The sequence below is a fragment of the Sus scrofa genome, chromosome 11, assembly GCF_054392235.1.
Source record: "Sus scrofa isolate SSC_HxYL_T2T_F1_AM1 chromosome 11, Sscrofa_HxYL_maternal_Yorkshire_Landrace_v2.0, whole genome shotgun sequence".
Taxonomy (NCBI): domain Eukaryota; kingdom Metazoa; phylum Chordata; class Mammalia; order Artiodactyla; family Suidae; genus Sus; species Sus scrofa.
Window position 1 is genome coordinate 11,048,916 of NC_139393.1, and position 20,424 is coordinate 11,069,339.

Sequence of the window (20,424 nt, forward strand, 5' to 3'; positions counted from 1 at the left end):
CACGGCCTGTATTTGATGCCATACTTCTCTGTGGCACACACAACTGTGTTTCCGACTTTTTCTCCCTTTGTCCTTTTCCAAAGCAGTCTGCCAGGGAGAGGGGAGCTGTCAGCAGACCCACGCTGTTCAGCTATTCTCAGAACCCATTACTGAAGTCTCTCCTATTCAGAGGCTTGCCTGCTAATTCTAAAGAGGAGAAGGTGGAGGGCTATGAAGCCCTCCAATTACTTGTTCCTGGGTGAACATGGTTCAGGGAATGCTAATGGTACCTTCTCTAAGTACCTTTTACGAGAGACAGCATGAACAAAAGTCTGAATTCTGGTCCTCAGGGGCTCCAGTCATGCGCACCAAAAAGGGGATTCAAAGGACACCCTCCTCCAATACCTGCAAAGCAGCGTATCCCCTAGTACCTGAATTTCAACTCAGTTGTCCATGAAGACTTTTTCCCAAGCTAAAAGAATTTCCTTTATTGATAGGTCTTTCTCTCACCTCTCTCTCATTGCTGCTACCACATTCTAAAATGTGGATGTGATGAAAATCCTGTTCTCTAGGGCCATGGTTATTTTCCCTTTCTAGTCCATTAGTAAAATGAGATTAAAGAAGCAACATTATATTCTTTAAGGTTAGTTAGCAAAGCGGTTCTCTTCAAAATACATTTTCCCCATTCCAGCTTCACACTGCTGGATATAGTTCTGAGGATCTAATTTAATTCTGGTTTTTAATCTTAAAATCTTAACTTTGGGAGCTCCTGTTGTGGCACAGAGGAGACGAATCTGACTAGTATCCATGAGGATGGGGGTTCAATCCCTGGCCCCGCTCAGTGGGTTAGTGTAGGTTGCAGAGGCGGCTCGGATCTTGCGTTTCTGTGGCTGTGGTATGGGCTGGCAGCTGTAGCTCCAATTTGACCCCTAGCCTGGGAAATGCCCAATGCCATGGGTGCAGCCCTAAAAAGTCAAAAAAAAAAAAAAAATCTTACATTTGTAGACTTTGGAGTGGCAGCTCATTGCTGAGAGATGGGGCATTTGCCTTGACTCTCAGCGGGGAACCGCAAACCATCCTGCTTGGGGAGGAGAGGGGACAGTCAATACCTTTGATCTCCTCCTTCTTATTTCTCCCCCTTCATTGTCATCTCCTTGCCAGATTCATTCCCCTCCTCTTTACTTGATCACATTCCACAAGAACGTTATTAAAAACATTATCTTTAAAACGACGAATGAAATACAGCACCACATCTGTTGTAAGCACCTATTAAATTATACTTCAGATATAATTTCGCCATAATATAATTGTAAGGCTGGGTGAATCAAAAGTAGTCTCTCGCTAGGACAAATTTTTAAAAAGATTAAATCATCAACATAGGTCCAACTCCAAGAGTTTAAGCCGTCCCTTGTATAGACTAGCAAAGCTCGAGAAAACGTGGATGTACAACTGAGTTAAAGACAAGGGAGTGGCCATGTTTCATCACATATTTCTCTGTGATTCAAAACCCGGTGTGTCTTATGGAGAGCTGCGTCTCTTTGAGATAGTCTACCCATATATTTTCCTTGAATAACCTTCTTTTTTGTTTTATCTGGTTAGTAAATGGGTGGAGAACAAGAGCAAAGGTTCCTGAGAGAGCTGGCTGTCCCTCACGTGGGTGGTGTCTTTACTCTGCAGCTTCATTGTCTACTTGGTGTGTGGGAATGGGAGTCTGCCCACCAGGGGCCATCACTCATTTCTTTTACAGGCTTTGCCTGTAGAATGAGTCCTAGTCTTGGTACTATAACTCTCTCCAGTCCCCTTCATGCTCCGTCTTCCACCAGCAGAACCAACCACCAGCAGAGGCTGCTCCAGTAGTCCCAGGACACCTGGAATGAGCCTGTGAGAACCGGCACTAATTGAGACACAAGCAGAATTGTTTGGCAGCAACACTCATCTGTACACGCCCTCTTTCCCCTCATTTTACACAGCCAGCGGGTCCTTCTCTAGGCTTTCTCTTCTCCGACTTGAACTTCTCTAGGTAATGTCCTGCTCCTCCCATCAATCCCAATTCATTTGACCAATGGACCGTGCCTCAGGGGACTTACTGGGAATCTGTGCAGTCAGTTCAATCTGTGAGCTAACAGTAAGCAGTGGGTCACCCCTTGCAGATAACACGATTCCTTTTAAAAAATAGGATTCATTTAAACTAGTGTTTATGGGCACATCATGTGTATCTGACACCGTTAAATTTGAGTAGGCTGCAATAACCAGGACGATATGGCCCCTGACTGCACGGATCTGAAGTCAGGCATGAACAGGAAACATATACATGGAGCAGTGTGATGAGAACTCTGATAGGGAGGTTGGCCAGAGTCTAGGGCTAGTGGACCCAGACTTGTGGAGGCAGGAGGGCTTCCTGGAGACAGAGTCTGCTGAGACCTGAAGCGTGGGCACTTCGTCACGCACAGGAGGGGCCTCAGAGGAGACAGCGGTTCTGACACAGTGAAAGGGACCACAGTGCAGGAGAGGAGAGAAGAAATTTGATGTTGCTGCAAAGGCAGAGTGGTAAGAGCAGAGGCAGACAGACCTTTCTTATCTTCTGCAGTAACCGAAGGATCTCTCTTAAGGGTGAATGTATGACGTAGTCACAGCCAGCGGAAGACACATTTCGGGAGAAGTGAAATTGTGTGGTTTGTCCATTCCCCAGCATGTCGGTGACCCTTTGTTCTAAACTACATCATGGGTAGGCTTTGGCATAGACTCTGGCATATAGGGCTGTTTGGTTATCACAATCATGCATCTTTCAGCCCAGATGTGAGTCGGTTCTAACACATACCATTCACATGGGAACAGCCAGAGAAGCCTTCCCAGATCACAGGTGAATTCTCTAGACATGGGACACCCTGCTTCTGCCTCTGGTCCTAAAGATGTCAGTATGGCCTCTCCCCTCTACACCTCCTTATGCAGAAGCTGTCCCATTCTCAGGCATAGCTGGCGTTGCTCCAGTGCTCTGAACTAAGCAACCTTGCCTGCAATTTGCAGCTGAAGTATTTAGAGCTATGCAACTGACGGAAGGGAAGTGAACTCTAGGTTGACTTGTGCAGCCTGGCTCAAAAAACGAGCTGGTAGAATCAGATCCTTGCATTCTGTGACCTGAACTGGGAAATGGAGAGGCTGGACGAATGAAATTAAAGATGAAAATATGCTGTGTGTTTTAGTCTGGATCATAGTAAGATCAGTTCACATACAAGTCAAGGTTCAGTAGCAGTTGTTGCAAGGATCAAACAAATTAATGTATGTGAAATATTGAGAATAGTGCCTGAAACACAGAATATGCTCAATAAGGATTAGCTGTTACTAGTTTTGTATCTTGACATTGGCACCATGGCCAGAAATGGTCATTTGGTAGAGAGGCATGTGGAGCAAGCAGATACAGAGAGAAAAACTGAAATGCCGTAAAGGAGAGGCCAGACTCTTCTAGGCATGATACCAGCTGAGTTTCAATTTCAGACCACATGCAGCCCTTATATAGATGGCCTGTCCCTTAAGGTAATTTGGGAGAGATTCTGTCCTTTACAGCTAAATAAACCCATTAAGAAACTACGTAGTTAAAAGATGGATTGGACAAAATGAGTTACTGTTTCTAACTTGATTTGTAGTGTTTGGGCACACAATGACGTGTCAAAATAATGAGCTAGTCTTAAGTCCTAAAGTTCTGGTGCATTTTTTTTTCCATCCAAGTATATGTTAATCTATCAATTAATTTAATAACTTCAGTGCCTTCCTCACTACACAGATGAGCTGATACAATTTGGCCTGTGAATTTTCACAGATTCTGCTTTGTAAAAGGTTGGAATAATGAACTAATTGAAAACTTTCCCCAGAGGCCAATTCCAATGCAAGCCCCTCTGGCAGCCCAGCTCCAGGAGAAGCAAAAGGAATATTGGATGGTATGTGTGTACAGCCAAGATACTCACAATAAGTTAAATCATTTGAAACTTCTAATTAAAGAGGAATAAAGTAAGCAGGAAAATAACAATGATCCTAACGCTGTGAAATACTTTGTTATGAATGGAAATAAAAACATAATTTTCTTAAAACTGAAATAAGGATTACCTTCTCAGATGAGAGTCAGAATGAGGTGCCAACATGGGATCAGCAGCCCCCTTGGCATTGAAGGAGAATGGCAGCCGCAGAGGAGGGCCAGCTAAATAGAGAAATAGCTGAGACTTATGTTTCAGTCACAATCGCCTGCCCCTGCCTCCAATTCATGAACTGTGCTTTTGAGCAACGCAGTCAATCTTTGGGGACAAGAATCTTCCTTCTCAGGTTTGTCTTCGTTCACATCACCATGCTGTAGTTAAACTTTATTTCACGAGAATGTTCCTGCTTTCCCTGGGGCTGGTGATTGGCATGTTAAATGGGCTTGCCTGTTAAGGAGTTGGGGTAAGGTTGCCATCACAGTTCTTAGAGGGGGCTCCTCAGACGTGGATTGTGCCAGATGGGCGCAGCCATTGTGCTTTCTTTGTGGAGGTTTTCCGAAGGAACTTTTCAAACATTCACCCAGGAAAAGAGGCTCCTAGCGCAGTGATCTCCTAGTTACCCGCAGCATGACTCAACCTTTAATGCAACTTTTTGCCAACACTGCTTGACCTCTGCCCCCAGCTTACTGATATAACGTGTTTGTTTTTGCTTGCGTGTTATAAGCAGATCCCAGACAACTCATTCCATGTGTAGATACTTTGCTATGTGTAAAAGGCATACAATTACTTAAAAACAAAAAGACAGGGATTTTGAAACTTGCTTTAGGCCACAGAAAAGGACCTCAGAGCTGTAACTCAGCACACAGTTGTAACGTTCTGATTTGTCTTTCTCTAACCTCTTCTTTAAGGTATGAAAGCATCTACCAGGCAATTTAGCAGGAAACAGACAGCCTTACCTAGGTCCCTGTGTTCTGTTAATCCTCCTTCAAACCTCCTTCAAGTCCCATCTCATTGGATTCATCTAGTTTTAGCATAAACACCTTAGAAACACGTGTGAGCCACACCAGGAATTCATGCGCTCTCTCAGGTCAATGTCTTGTGCTTGCACATGTACCAGCCATGAAGCCTGGAGGCTTCCCTGTTTCTAAGCAAGTGTGCACCTGGGGGACACGGAAGCAGGTTTAATTGTCAGCAGTAAAGCTCGGACGCTTTGACCCTCCATGTCCTTTATCCTCTGCAGAACAGAGAACTTGAGCGGTTTCTCCAAGGGCTGCGGGAGGGGCTGCGAGGATTTCCCTGGGGATGGGAGGCTGGCGTTTCCAGGCTGCCTCATATTATTCGCAAGTATTAGTTGAGGTTGGGAAAACCTCTCTCCTTCCCTCTGCCCCCTCGTCTGTCAATTTTTATTGATTCTCCATAGTGCTCATGGCTGCATTTAGCATCCCATTTTCCCCTTCTCCTCAACCTCTCCCTGTTAACAGAGTCAGCCTCCCACTCTGGGTTGAAAAGTGGGAAGACAGGACCCTGGATCCCCTTCCCCTCCCAAACAAGGCAATTTAACTAGTGATGGCGTTGTTTTAATGTGTGGAGAGCCAATCCACTGGAGACAAAACACTCAGAGTACAGAGAAGGGAGGGCCTGTCAGAAAGTGATCCTCAGCCTGAAGCTCTTTAAGGCTCTGAACTTGGAAAGTGGGAAAGACACAGGGGTGACAGCTCCTCCTTGGAGTGTTTCTTCCCAGAAGCAGGTTTGCTCGTACGGTGTCCGGCATTCCTCTGGGGCCTCAGTAAGCATCTGCCAAGAGGTGAGATGAATGAACCTTCTGCACAGACAGCGGTGGAGTAGGTGGGGATGAATCAGAGCCAAGGGAATGGGCTTTTTCCTGATGTGACTCATGGCCCGGCTCCCTCCAGCCGCCGCCACCGCCCTGACTCACTGCAGCCCTGCTGGTTTCTAAGGAGACCACTGAGGGCCCAGCAGCAAGCAGGCTGGCGGGCACCGTGGTCCCATTGTCTGGTGACCCCCACATCTGGCTGTGGTGGCTGGGGGCTTCCCGGGAAAGCCCTCATGTCTTTAAACAGCATGAGAGAGAGAACCCAGAAAAATATTTCTGAGGCAATTCACAGATTCACACACCTGCTAGCACTGAACTCCTTTGCCGGCCCCCCAACAGGCAACTGATTCATGTTCTGGCGGCAGAACTGTGCTGAACAGCAGACACATTTGGAATGACTGGGCCGGGAGTGTGGGGGAAGGATGCAGGAACAAAAAATAGGAAAACGTGAAGGATATTCTAAGAGGGAGTGTGAGTCGGTGGCGTATAATTACGTAGTCACGGCTCACGTGCCTAACGCTGAAGAGGTGACAGACACCTAAGATAATAAGATCAGTAAGCGAGGTCCCTCCTCCCGCAGAGCTGGCAGGTCTGGTGAGGGTGCAGGGGGCAGTCTTCCCAGGTAGGCGCTCTTCTACTCCTCAGAGCAGCCAGGACTGGGGGAGGGCACATCACCCCAAAGTGAAACCTTTGCCTCCATCACACAGATGGCAGCTGAGGGAGCCTCTCCACTCCGTTCTCCAGGCTGCTCGGAATCTCCATTAGCCGCGGAAGCCAGTGTAGAGCTCCTCATCTCACTGGATTTATTGAACAAGCAGGTTTTTAAATAATTATAACATTGTTTGCCAGTAAAGAGTTGCTGCCACAATACTTGAGAAGTTTCTTCCCTTAAACAGTGAAGCATTTCCCCTGAAAAGCTGTTTGTACCTGTTAATAACTTCAGGACACTTGATCATAGGCAGTAGAAAGGAGAGCATCAACCTAGCCAGTGTCAAAATTATCATAAATTCTGAACCAGTGGATTTTAAATTTTAATGAGCTTTTATTAGGTATCTTGTCCCCTTAATTTTTTTTTTTTTATACCACTGACACTTCATCAAAAGGGTGTGGAAACACCATGTATTTTTAAAGGGCAGGAACATTCTGAGGAACTAATTTTCCATTTAACCTTAAGTTCAATAGACGTAGGTCTTTGCCAAGGAAGTATTTAATTCTACCATCAAAAGTAATTTTTTTTGGGGGGGGCCACTTCAAAAAATGTGACTTGATAGGGAGGGCATTCCTGCTGTGGCTCAGCAGGTTAAGGATCTGGTGTTGTCTCTATGGTGGCATGGGTTCGATCCTGCAGGTCAGATTTGATCGCCGGCCCACAAAACCGTCCATATGCTGCAGGTGTGGCCAAAAAAGAAAAAAATATGTGACTCGATAGTACAATTGTGTGAATGAGAATCTGAGGTCCTAACTTCATATATTCATTTCTTTGCATTTTTCTCAGACACTGCTCCTTATTGAACAAGCGTCTTATGTACACAGAAGATGTTCTTGCGCTTCCTGTAGGCCTGAGAGGCAGCAGAAGTGGTGCTTTGAATCGGATTGCTACCCCCTCCCTCTCTTCCTTGACTCCTCCCTCCTCCCCTCATTAATAATCTGGGTTTTGAGCCCCGGAGTTGGCCGCATATTTAGACTTCTACGTTTAATCCAAGTCTCTTTGAAAGATATGAATGTGGGATCACACGGTCCTGCCAAAGCGCCAAGGCGGGAAGGATCCTCTGTACATGAGAAAGAGAGGAGAGGCGTGGAGAGAGGAGGCCCGTTCTTCATCTTTTTCTAAGCGTCACCTAATTAGGAGTTGAGAGATGGTACACGGACAAGATGCCAAGGGGGTGTTCAGCCTTGGGGATGGGGAAGGGTGGGGAGGCACCAGGCCGAGGAGAACATTTCTTCCACACTTTAATGTTTTAAAAGTACACGTCATTTCGCAGTGTTTATTGCTAGATGTGATTTTACCAAAAAAGAAAGCGGGCGGGGGGGGCTGTGGTGGGACCAGGAGAAAGGAATAAAATTAGTGGAGTTTCTCAGAGCTACATCCAGGACTTCAGAGTTCGCAGTAAGTGGGAGGGAGTCATGCTGGATGTTCACGTGGACATTCTTCTGCCTGGACCAGAGGAGGGAAATATACAGCAATCGAGAAGCAAAGCCCAGATCTAGAACAAGCACCATTCATTATATTTCTGTTAGAAACATAAGGTAGAGAACAGATGATGAGGGTTCACCGGAAGATCGGGGAGGTGGGGGCTTAATCATGCCATGCTCCTGGCACTCTGCTGCTCTGCTGACCAGGTGTTCTCTGCCTCCAAGGAACTCAGGGCATAAGTGGGTCAAGAGACACATGAGCAGCAAAAAGAACACTGAATGCGATGGGAACAGAAAAAGAAGGCAGACATGTCCTTTTGGAGAAAATTGGAGACGTTTTCTCATGAAAGACTGACCGATTTTGGAGTATGGATTTGAACTAGGTGTTAGAGTGTGGGTGGTTTTACCATTGAGAGAAGACTGAGATGGATGGAGAACGATCAGGCTCTTCGATAAAAGGAAAGAGTTGGGAAAATTTAAGTACAGATCTTCTTCGACTCATGATGGGATTATGTCCTAATTCACACATTGCAAATTGAAAATATCCGAAGTCAAAAATACATTTAACACACCCTAACCTTCCCCACACCTTAGCTTAGCCCAGCCTGCCTTCAACATGCCTAGAACACTTACATTAGCCTGCAGGTGGGCAAAACCATCTAACTCAAAGCCTTTTGTAATAAAGTGTTGAATAGCTCGTGTAATCTATTGAATTCTGTACTGAAAGTGGAAAAACAGAAGGGTTGTGAGGGGCTAGTCATGACCAATTGTGTCCAATCGGTTGTAACTGTATTGGCTATGGACGCTCATGACTGACTGGCAGCTGCCTAGCATCGCAAGAGAGTATCGGACTGCATTATCATTAGCCCAGAAAAGGGTCCAAATTTAAAATTTGAAGTATAGGTCCTAGTACCATCATAAAGTTGAAAAATACTAAGTCAAACCATCATAAATCAGGATGCTTATGGTTTCCAGGAAACAGTGAATAGTCATTACAATTGAAAACACAGGTTGAGGGAGTTCCTGTTGTGGCTCAGTGATAATAAACCCGACTAGTATCCATGAGGATTCGGTGCAATCCCTGGCTTTGCTCAGTGGATTAAGGATCTGGTGTTGCCATGAGCTGTGGTGTAGGTCACAGACGTGGCTCAGATCTGGTGTGCTGTGGCTGTGGTGTAGGCTGGCAGCTACAGCTCTGATTCGATCCCTAGCCTGGGAACTTCTGTATGCCATGGGTTTGGCCCCCAAAAGACCAGAAATTAAAATAAAATAAAATAAAATAAAAACAGGTTGTGGTGAGAGGTTACAGCAATGTGGAGAGAGAAGAGGCTGAAAATATAGAGGCCAGGTCATGAGATGTCCCAAAGGAGGCTGGCAATGGCCAGTGGAGAGCTGTTCTTCTTTTTTTTTTTTTTCTTTTTGGAGTGGGGTGAGGGAGGGATAAACAGTGAGAGTATAGCATCAAGTATCTATTTTTAATAACCTTTTATAGGCATGTGGAAGATGATATGTGGGAGAACTAACTGGTCCTTTAGCTCCTGGCTATAGGTTGGTCCCAGGAAGCAGCTTGAGACGTGGAGACCCACAGGCAGGAAGTTTTGGGGGGCTTGCATTTAGGGTCCACACCCGTGAGGGAGTGAAGGCAGCAGGATTGGGCAGAGGGGCAGGTGCTGCTGCCGTCATAACGAAGGCCTCAGTTTATCCCAGAGGGAGCCCCAGAGTTGGAATGGCAACTCAGAGTTGAATCATATTGGGCCAGCGGGCTCAGGCCTTATCCCCATATCCGCCAGTTACTGAATAAAGAAGGGGGCATGAATCGTCCAGCTGAAGCCCCTCATCAGGAGGGAGAGCTCCCCTCTCTGTTGTCAACACTCTCAGCAACTGGGGGGATGAGTGTTTCGGCTCAGCCCTGACTCCCAGTCTGTCTCGTCTCTAGAAAATGGCACCGCCAAGTACCTCACTCATCGTGGATTGCCTTTGCTTCTCCCTTTCATCTTTACCGCACGTCCACTCCAGCGGTAAATTCCGTCAGCTCTTCCTCGAAGGTGGCCGTCTGCTTGCAGTCAGAGTACAGCCGTCTTCGTCCATTCTCCTTCATCTTCCACCGGGACCCGTACGGTCGGCTCCCAGATGGCCTGTAAGCAGAGGTCTCCCTGCTTCCACTCTTGCTTGCTTCTAAACCCGTCTCTCTGCTCCGTTGTGGCGATGCCTGGAACCTAGTGAGTCCTCATACATGGTAAATGAGTGAATAGATGACCTCAGAAGATAGTGATCTCTTAAGCTGCAGAAGAACCAGTGTCGTGGCACAATGGAGAATTCGTTGGTCCATGGATAATCTGAGGGAAAAAAGGAGAAGAAATTAAATTTTGGATATCAAGGAATATTTTTAAAGGGTAAAATCCTGTAACTATCAATACACGTCAAACACGTTTCAAAGATTTTAGTTAATTTATTAATGAGTGAGGAAACCAGTAAGAGGTTACAACCAGTTCAAAGATGAATTCAGGCAGTTGTGGCTCAGCAGGTTACGAATCCAACTAGCATCCATGCGGATTCAGGTTCAATCCCTGGCCCCATTCTGTGGGTTAAGGTTCTGGCATTGCCGCAAGCTGCAGTGTAGGTCGCAGTTGCAGATGCGGTTTGGATCCACGTTGCTGTGGCTGGCAGTTGCAGCTCCATTTGGACCCCTAGCCTGGAAACTTCCACAAGCCATGGGTACAGTCCTAAAAAGCAAAAAAAAAAAAGTAACAGATATATTAACAATAAGTAATGCTGAAATGAATTTATAAACAGTTCGTTTATTGAAAAGGAGGGGACAGGAAATATGTTGTATTTCTACCTTTTTATTTACATTTCTGTGGACAAGAGGCATTTCTGTTTCTGTCATTTATATATTACTCACAGGTATGTAATAGTTCAAAAACAATGAAAGTTGTGAAGACCCCTATAAAATGAGCTAATCTGAAAGGGTGCTTAGAAAACACAGAGTTCTCCATTGGAGACACCCGATAATCGGGTTCATTTCGAAGTCTTATTGATTTATTTATTTTCTTTCATGGGGGAAGAAAGAAAGAAAAAAACAAAAGGGAAATTTCTTGAGCAGCTTTGGTTTATGCCTCTGCTCCTGGAAAAGTTATTAATAGTGAGACTTTTACTCTCAAAAATGTCCTGGTTTGGAAGGCAAGATATGTAATTACCCCACTGGGAATCTCTATAATTTCATTATTAGTCACTTAAACTCACTTAAAATAGACAACAAAAGGATTTTGTTGAGATAGAGCTACACCGTGGAGGATGAACCATATTTCAATTAGTACTTGAAGCAATTGAGGCTATGGCAGCTCGTCACAATTTGAGTTTTCAAAGGGGCAGAGTGTGGAGCAGCCATAGCTCCTGTCCGGCTCTCTTTTGAACGGGACCCCGATCTCTGTGTCCTGACAGATTTAATCAGGTTCTGATTCCATGGGTCCTGGGACCTTCTCATTGCGGGTGGTAGTCAAAGGCTTGGACAGCTTCGCTTTCTAAAACATTGGGGATTTCATGTTTTCTTGTTGACACTCCAAAGCAAAAGCCCATAATGTTGTATGTCTGGAACAGAGACTTAGCGCAGAAAAGGCATGAAAGTACGGAGTTCCCGTCGTGGCTCAGTGGTTAACGAATCTGACTAGGAACCATGAGGTTGCGTGTTCGATCCCTGGCCTTGCTCACTGGGCTAAGGATCCGGTGTTGCCATGAGCTGTGGTGTAGGTTGCAGATGCGGCTCGGATCCCTCGTTGCTGTGGGTCTGGCGTAGGCCGGCAGCTACAGGTCGATTTGACTCCTAGCCTGGGAACCTCCATATGCTGCAGGAGCGGCCCAAGAAATGGCAAAAAGACAAAAAAAGGAAAAGAAAAGGCATGGAAGTAATACAAGGAATTAGTATCCTATGGCTATACTCTTCTGTATTCGTCATTTCTCAAGCTAGACAAGCTGAATGAATGTGTAGCTGAGTTTGCTTTAGATTTTGTTTGTTTTTAAAATGCTCTGAACTTCTTTTTTTTGTTGTTGTTTCTTCAGACTCTGACAGTTATAAGAATCTTTTTCTTTCCTCTGTTCCCCCCGGTTTACACTTTGGAGGGGTTTTCAAGTTCTGTCACCTCTGCCTTCTCCTTTGGGGCATAATGCGGGGAAGCAGGCTGCTGAATCACACTGCCAGAATTTTAAGAAAGCTCACGAAATAGAAAGTGCTTTTCTCTAAGTCTTAGAGGATTTGCTTATTTTTCTTTTTAAAACTGGGAAGTCACATTGTGAACCATAAACAGAACTCATTCCCAAAGAGATTAAGGCTAAATTTAAAACTAACTGTTTATGAACTGTCTGCAAATGGAATCGCATTTGAATCTATTCTATGAGCAATAGTAAGAGCGAATGTAAACATAGCTACTAAAAAGTTTGCCCGCTGCAGGCTCTAGTCAGCGTGTCCTTTATACCGAGGGGCAAATGAGGCCTTAGCCGAAGGTGTGGGCTCATGGTTTAGAAGCACTCCTTGCAATGTAAGCTCAGAGGGAAAGTCCCAGTGTGCAGCTCGATGTGCGGTTTTGTCTCAGGTATCACAGACTTCTGATTGACCCTCTGATTTGTATGTAGTGAGAATCCCCCTTAGAAATGTTTTTGAATCATTGACATTTACAAAACAAATCATTTTCCAGAGAGGGCAGACCCCTGAAGCGTGTTCTCGAAGAGAAAGGAAAACAACCAGAGCAGCGCCAACTCAGGCGTACTGAACCCCCCTTCTCAAATGGGAAGGTTCATGCCATGAGCATTTTGCAAAAGATTTCTCTGAATAGCAATAATTATCAGTAACATTTGCCTTGCCCTTTGTGGTTTGCAAAGTGGGTCCAATCCAGAATGTCATTTGACAAGTTCTCAGCCTGGATCTTAACGTTACTACCTTGGGGCAAGGAAAGGTGGGTCAAGCAGCCAGTGTCAGAAGACCCTTCCTCTCCAGCTGCTGTATCCCTGACCTGAGTTCCAGTGGAGTCCTGAAGGATAAGATTCTCCTGGAAAGGATACTAAACTTGTCATTACACTTCAGAGTGTCTCACTTGCAGTGACTGTTTTACATAAATAGTCATTGTGTTGTATATCACATTCGGACCAGTTTCAAAAAGTGAGCGCTAATTAAACTTGAAAATATTTTCAAAAATCACAAAATAACCAGAAATCCACACTTCCTTTTGGTTTCACATTCAAATCCATGCTAAGATTGGTCAGACTTTCAATAAATAACCAGACTTACATCTATCTCTATGTTCTGAAAATAGTTAATTCATTTATATATTCAGTAAATGTTTAAGTACCTATCCTATCAATACCTACTGTCTTTAGAATTTACAAAGGTGAGTAAAAACTCTTCCCTCCATCAGCTTACAAAAAGGAGATAAGCTGGAGTTCCCATCATGGTGCAGTGGTTAATGAATCCGACTAGGAACCATGAGGTTGCGGGTTCAATCCCTGGCCTTGCTCAGTGGGTTAAAGGATCCGGCATTGCCGTGAGCTGTGGTGTAGATTGCAGACGCGGCTCGGATCCTGCGTTGCTGTGGCTGTGGCATGGGCCAGCAGCTGCAGCTCCAATTGGACCCCCATCCTGGAAACCTCCACATGCCATGGGAGCAGCCCTAGAAAAGGAGGCAAGAAGATAAAAAAAAAAAAAAAAAAAAGAGATAAGCTTAAGCTTACAAAAAAGAGATGAGCTTACAAAAAGGAGATAAGATAGGCATGCAAGTCTTGTTTATTTGTTTGTTCGTTTGTTTTTTGCCTTTTAGGGCCATACATGTGGCATATGGAAGTTCCCAGGCCAGGGGTCAAATCAGAGCTGCAGCTGCCAACTCAATAGCTTTATGATTAAACCTTTGCAACATACATGAGTATTTCCTTAGAATAAATACCTAAAAGTAGAATCTCTGTTTCTGGAGTTTGTGTGCATGTGTGTGTGTGGTCAAAACATTGAACCTTTTTTGCCTCTCATCTGCAGTAAAGCTATATCACTTCTCAAGGAAAAATATACAATCTCTTAGGGAGATGGGATAGTCGGAAACACAGTGAGACGCTGCTATTTGGGCAGGGACATTAAATCACTGAGACCTGTGTGTAGGAAGTCCTCCAGCTAATACATCTCTCACCCAGAGAACCTCCCCTCTTTTATCCATGAATAAGCATCAATTGCTATTCTCTGCATCATGGATTCCTCTTCATTACCACCTCGGCCTTGAAAACACTTCTATCTCCTCCTGATATGAGCCATCTGAAAAGCTAAGCTTCGCTTCTATTTTTGATTATGCTGAGCCTGACCACAGAGGCATACCGTGGCAATGATGAGTTCTAACCAGGCGGTAAGTAAGGGCAGTTTCATTACAAGTGCCTACTTTCATTGCATGCCCCCTCATCTCTCTTACTGCTCCCCCAAGCAGCACATGCTCCCAGCCTGGATTTTGACAATACCTTCTTTGTCAGAAGTATGTTGCAAAGAGAGTCAGCAAAGCTGCTGTTGCCAGGTACCTGTTCCCTGGCACCTGAGGCAAAGGCTCTTTGAGAAACCTGTGTGCACTTGCACTTGTGTAGCTGGAACACACGGCCAATGTTAATGCAGGTTATGGTCCCGTCCGGCTCAGTGGTTTTATGTTTTCATTGCCTCCAGATGTTTAATGAGCTTCCTCTTCTGCACATCTCTTCTGGTTGTATTAAGGCCAAGGGAACAGTGGAAAATGCCCTGAGACCTGGGAGGTCTGAAAGACCTACTTGCTACACTGTGATTCTTTTCAAAGCATCTATTAGCCTGGAGTCACGATGATTGAGCAAGGATCATAAATTAAATTAAATTAAACCATATGTGGGAAATGTCCGACCTGTCAGAAATATAGCCAAATAGAAATTCCTGAACCAGAGCGATAAGGAAATCAATTCCATGGCTGCTGGTTGATTAACCCCAACTTCAAGGTATTTCCCTGATATCCAGCTGCCTGGTATAGTATTTAGAGGGAATTCCTATGTAAGATTGACTCTCAATGGGTAATGTTCCAAGTATTGTGAATATTTTTCTAAACTGTGTTAGCCTAATAATTCTTCGAGTAGGACGCTTCTTTGTGGCAGGTGTTTGCTGATGGAGAAAGATAGAGCCATTAGTTATGGGTGGTTACTATACTAGATAAAATGCATATAACAGTGGCCCCGCAAGACTTATGGGCGAGAGTGTTGTACAAAATATTTCACAGCTGAGACACTAGCCCATTTCCACAGTTCACCAAATGTAAACAACTGGTACTTGTGCTGACATGCATTGCCTAGGTACCAGCCCTGCCTGTGGGCAAGTGTGCACATCCCAAGGCAACACAATTAATGAGAACTTACCATGTGCTAGATCTGGGGATGAGTAACAGGCAGAGAGGCTCTAGTAGCTGTATAGTAGTGGTGGTAGTAATAGCAGTAATTAAGGTAGTAGTCATAGTTGCAGTAGTGGTAGTTGCCGTAGTAGTTGCAATAGTAGTTCAATAGGGGTAGTAGTAGCTTTCATTCACTGAGGGCTTACTAGGCACTGGACACCACTCATAATGATTTGACTGAATCTTTTAAAAATTTGTTTTAATTTTTTCGTGATTTTTATTTTTCATTATAGTTGATTTACAGTGTTCTGTCAATTTCTACTGTACAGGAAAGTGACCCAGTCATACACACAAACACACATATATGTTCTAAGAATATATATATATTCTAAGAATATATATATATATATGTTCTAAGAATATATATATATTCTTTTTCTCACATTATCTTCCATCATAAGTGACTGGATATAGTTCCCTGCGCTATACAGCAGGATCTCTTTTTGTCTTTTGTCTTTTTGTTTGTTTGTTTGTTTTATGGTCTACACAGTGGCATATGGAGGTTCCCAGGCTAGGGGTCCAATCAAAACCAGAACTGCCAGCCTATGTCAGAGCCTCAGCAACATGGGATCCGAGCCATATCTGTGACCTATACCACAGCTCATGGCAACGCTGGATTCTTAACCCAGTGAGCAAGGCCATGGATTGAACACATGTCCTCATGGATGTTAGTCAGGTTCGTTAACCACTGAGCCATGATGGGCACTCCATATACAGCAGGATCTCATTGCTTATCCATTCCAAAGGCAATAGTTTGCATCTATTAACCCCAAACTCCAAGTCCATCCCACTCTATCCCCCACCCCCTTGGCAACCACAAGTCTGTTCTCTAAGTCCATGAGTTTCTTTTCTGTGGATTCATTTGTGCTGTATATTACATCCCAGATAAGTGATATCATATGGTATTTTTCTTTCTCTTTCTTAATTCACTTAGTATGAGAGTCTCTAGTTCGATCCATCTTGCTGCAAATGGCATTATTTTCTTCTTTTGTATGGCCGAGTAGTATTCCATTGTGTATATATACCACATCTTCTTAATCCATTCATCTGCTAATGGACATTTAGGTTGTTTCCATGTCTTGACTATTGTGAATAGTGCTGCAGTGACCATATGGGTACATGTATCTTTTTCAAGGAAAGTTTTGTCTGGATATATGCCCAAGAGTGGGGTTGCTGGGCCATATGGTAGCTCTATTTTTAGTTTTCTGAGGTACCTCCACACTGTTATCCATAGTGGTTGTATGATTGAATCTTTCTAACAATTCTGTAATGTATGTGTTGCCAACCAGAGGTAACTGAAGCTCTGAGATATTAAATAACTTTTCCAAATCCATACAAATGCCCATTACCAGAGTGAGAATCCAAAACACTCTCTCCAGGAGCCCATATTCTTTCTGCTATGTATATTGCTTCTCCTTGGAGAACAGCACTGGTCTCTGCTCTGCTATCAGCAGACCACATAGTCTCTCCAGTCTCAAAGTCCTCACCATAAAATTAAAATAATAGCATCTTCCCTAACTAAGGCACAGATATTTTTTGAAAGAGGAAATCGGGTGTAAATGAAAGCACTAGATGGTGAGACTATGACAGGAGTTATGCCAACATGTCCTCATGTTGAAAATAGGCTCTGCACATAGTATATATCAAAACATGGTCCTTTACCTAGAGGGATTTGTACCTTAGTTGGTGAGACAGGATTTATGTACTAACATCAGAATAGCACTTTAAGGTGACATATGCTAAGTTCCAAATAAATTGCTACACTTGTCAAGGGTGAGGCGATATTTCTTAAAGTAGGTGATCTGAGCACCGAAGAAAGCAGATCTCAGGTGAAGCTTAGGTTGGGCCTTGTGGGGCAGGTAGATCAAAGCTGTGGATATATGGGAGACAAAGGGGATGGCATTTCAGAAAAGGGGAAAGGCATGATTGAAGACATAGGAGTGGGAATGTTACATGTGCTTGGAGATTAATAAACAAATCTCTTTGACTCTATCAGAATAGTTATTTTCAATAGTACAAAATGCCAGGAGGGACAAACATCAGAGAGGCAGGGAGGCAGCATCACTCACAACAGATATGCCCATATCACAAAGTTGGTGCTCTTATATGTCAAAAAATGTACTAAATAATGCCTCTTACTCTTTCCTTAAAATGATATTCTTTAATGTGAACATGCTTAACCGTACCAAATTGTATTTTTTAATAGTTAAGATGGTAAAAACAAAACAAAACAAGACAAAATTTCCATAATACTGTTTAGAGAAATAGCCAACCTGGATTAAGTGCCCAAAGCTCTGCAGTGATCTAAATTATAATGCTTATCATCCTGCATTTTCATTGATTGTTTTCTTTCCCATCTCCTGTGTTAGCCTGTAATTTCTTTCTTGTTGGTCTTTGTACCTGTAGGATTCAGTGCCTGGCAAATAGTATGTGCTCTATAGTAAGTGAATTAAAGGCTTCAAATAAGCAAAGACTTGTTTGAAGTAAATTGCATTTAGCTCAAAACGTTAAAACCTAACACTATTGAGAATGAAGCTTAGGGCTAGTCATCATTAATGAGTGTGTACAATCCACATGCGCTGGATGGTGAACCAGTTAAACATCAAAGCCCAACACCACTGCAGCCATTGGAGGTTTTGATCATTCATCACAGGAAGTGCAGTAGCACAGTCAATAACTTCTGTGCAGATAAGAACAGAATTTCTGGACTTTTTTCCAAGTGAATTCAATCTGAAAATTGTTCTAGGCAAAAAAAAAAAAAAAAAAAAAAAAAATGGAGAGACCTACATAATTTTCAGCATTACTTCTGCTGAAAGAGCACACAGAATAAGGCAAGCAGAGAAAGAGGAACAGACGTAGCTTCCCAAGTGAAAGGCAGCAGGTGCATTGACTGTCTTTGCATCAAATTAGTCTATTCAGTGGCCAACTAGAAACAAAGGACGTACAGGCTGGAGACGTAGAAAGAGCATTGATGAAGACACTGTTGTCATAGGAGAGAGACAGAATTCCCTCCATTCCCTGGAAAGAACAGAATATTTCAAAGCAGACCAGCTCTTGCCATAGAAGAAAACAAGGAACTCATAGCTGAGAACCCACAGTGATTGGAATTGCCATCTGCCATGTTTAGCCAAGTGTTTCACCAATTCCTTAGGAGGAGGATTGGGGTTCATATTAGAGTCATATATGAGTATAAGCATAAATACCTACAAATATTTGCTTCCCTTTGTTTATTAGTAAGTCTGTACAGTTCATTCAAAGCATCATTTCTGAGAAAAAACCACCAAATCCTTCTGTGGTCTTTATTAGAATCTGAGTTAATGCACGCAGGGATTGTTATATTGGTTTCAGTGGTGATGTCTGATTCTCTGCACCTTTTTCTCTATCCTGTCCTTAACTTTGCCTTGAAATATCCATGAAAACACAAAGAAAGCCCCAAAGTTATACAACATTAGTCACTAAGCAAACTGATCAATGATTTGAAAATACTTTGGAGATATTTCTCTGAGGTAGAGTGTATTTGGGGTAGATTGAAAATGATCTGACCATGGTTCATCTGGGGGCTTGAGGTATTTGCCCAGCCCCTTGCCTGCAGCAGCTTCTGCCCCTTCTGCTACAAGGCTTGTAACAGAGATTTTGATCACCGTCTTATCTCTGCATCCCAAAGGAGGCTGCACTATTCCATCACACAGCGTGACCCAACATGCAGGGCACTGGGAGGCTGTGCATTGCACACTGTTCCTAGAGGTGGAAACCAGTCATTCATCCATTCCTTCAGTGTTTAATCCATTTGACAATGACAGTCTGCATTCCATCGTGTTTGGTGCTAAAGGTTCACCAGTGAACAGAAGAGATTTGGTCTCTGCCCTTATCACGCTGACAGCCCAGCAGTGAGGGAGAATCACAGTGAAACATGAATAAAAATAGTGTGGGGAGTGCTTCACTAAGGGAAAAAAATGGAGTACTGGGGAACACACAGCGGGAAAATGTATTGGGGGATTTGAGAGTGGAGAGTAGGGATCAGGGAAGCTTTTTGTAGGAAGTGACTTTCACACCAATACCAAAGGCCATTAAAAAGTGTTGGGGATGGACCAAGGAAAGAAGCAACCTGGAAGCTGGAGGGTGTCATCTGCATGAATTCCTGGGATCACTTTCAACTCCAAGTCTCAGAAAGCTGCAGAGACACGCCCCCATAATTCCCATGAGACAAAAACTGGGCCAAGAGCTCCATCTATTAATATGGCCCCAATTTACAGTATAATAGGTAGACTATGAAAGAACCCAAAAGGAACTGATGGGAATCACAAACCCAACTCATTGATTCAACAAATATCTAATGAGGTCCTACTACGTGCCAGGCACTCTTTCTAGCCCTGAACCCACAGCAAAGAGCAATAAATCCCTGCTTTCCTGTGCTTATGTTCTAGTGGGAAGAGAGAGAAAATAAACAAATATGGGTGCCAGGTGGCAATCATGGCTACAGAGAAAAATAAAACAGAGCAGAGTGAAAGAGAAGAGAGGGATAGAAGCCAGAGAGGAAGCCTAGGACCAGATGATGGAACCATACTAAGGGAATGGCACACCTCACCTAGATTTAAATAAAAGAATCACCATGGCTGCTCTGTGGCCAATAGGGATGTGGGAGCAAAGATACAAACACAACAATCTTTTAGAAGATTGCTATAGCCATCCAAAGTCATGTTATTATTGCCTGTTAGCAGGGGAGATGCTGAAAAATGACTGGATTCTTACAAATGTAAAGCCTGAGAATTTGCAGTAGATCAAAACATGAGGAGTTCCCGCGGTGGAAGGATGGGTTAAGAATCTGTCTGCAGCAACTCGGGTTGCTGCAGAAGTGCAGGTTCCATCCCTGGCCCGGTGCTGTGGATTAAAGAATCCGGTGTTGCTGCAGCTGTGGCATAGGTCAAAGCTGAGGCTTGGACTCAATCCCTGGCCCAGGAACTTCCATGTGCCATGGGTGGGGCATGAGAAAAAAATTTTAATTTAAAAAAGAAAAATGAACTGGGGGGAAAAGAAGTGTTCTGGGAGTACCATTTGCCAAGACAGGGATTTCTGTGTCAGAGAATCTTTCTACACA

General features: G+C 43.9%; 1 protein-coding gene across 12 annotated transcripts in view; it reads left to right on the forward strand.

Annotated features, from left to right (window-relative positions):
- RFC3 (replication factor C subunit 3) overlaps nt 1–20,424 on the forward strand; it is a 377,430-nt gene that overhangs the window by 258,059 nt on the left and 98,947 nt on the right. Inside the window, exon 15 of one of the 12 annotated variants that reach the window (XR_014818804.1) lies at nt 7,274–7,796. The exons of the other annotated variants lie outside the window; for them this stretch is intronic. The gene's annotated coding sequence lies outside the window, so the exon portion shown is untranslated. Of the gene's footprint in view, nt 1–7,273; nt 7,797–20,424 lie in introns of those variants that run through there. 12 annotated transcript variants of the gene reach the window in all.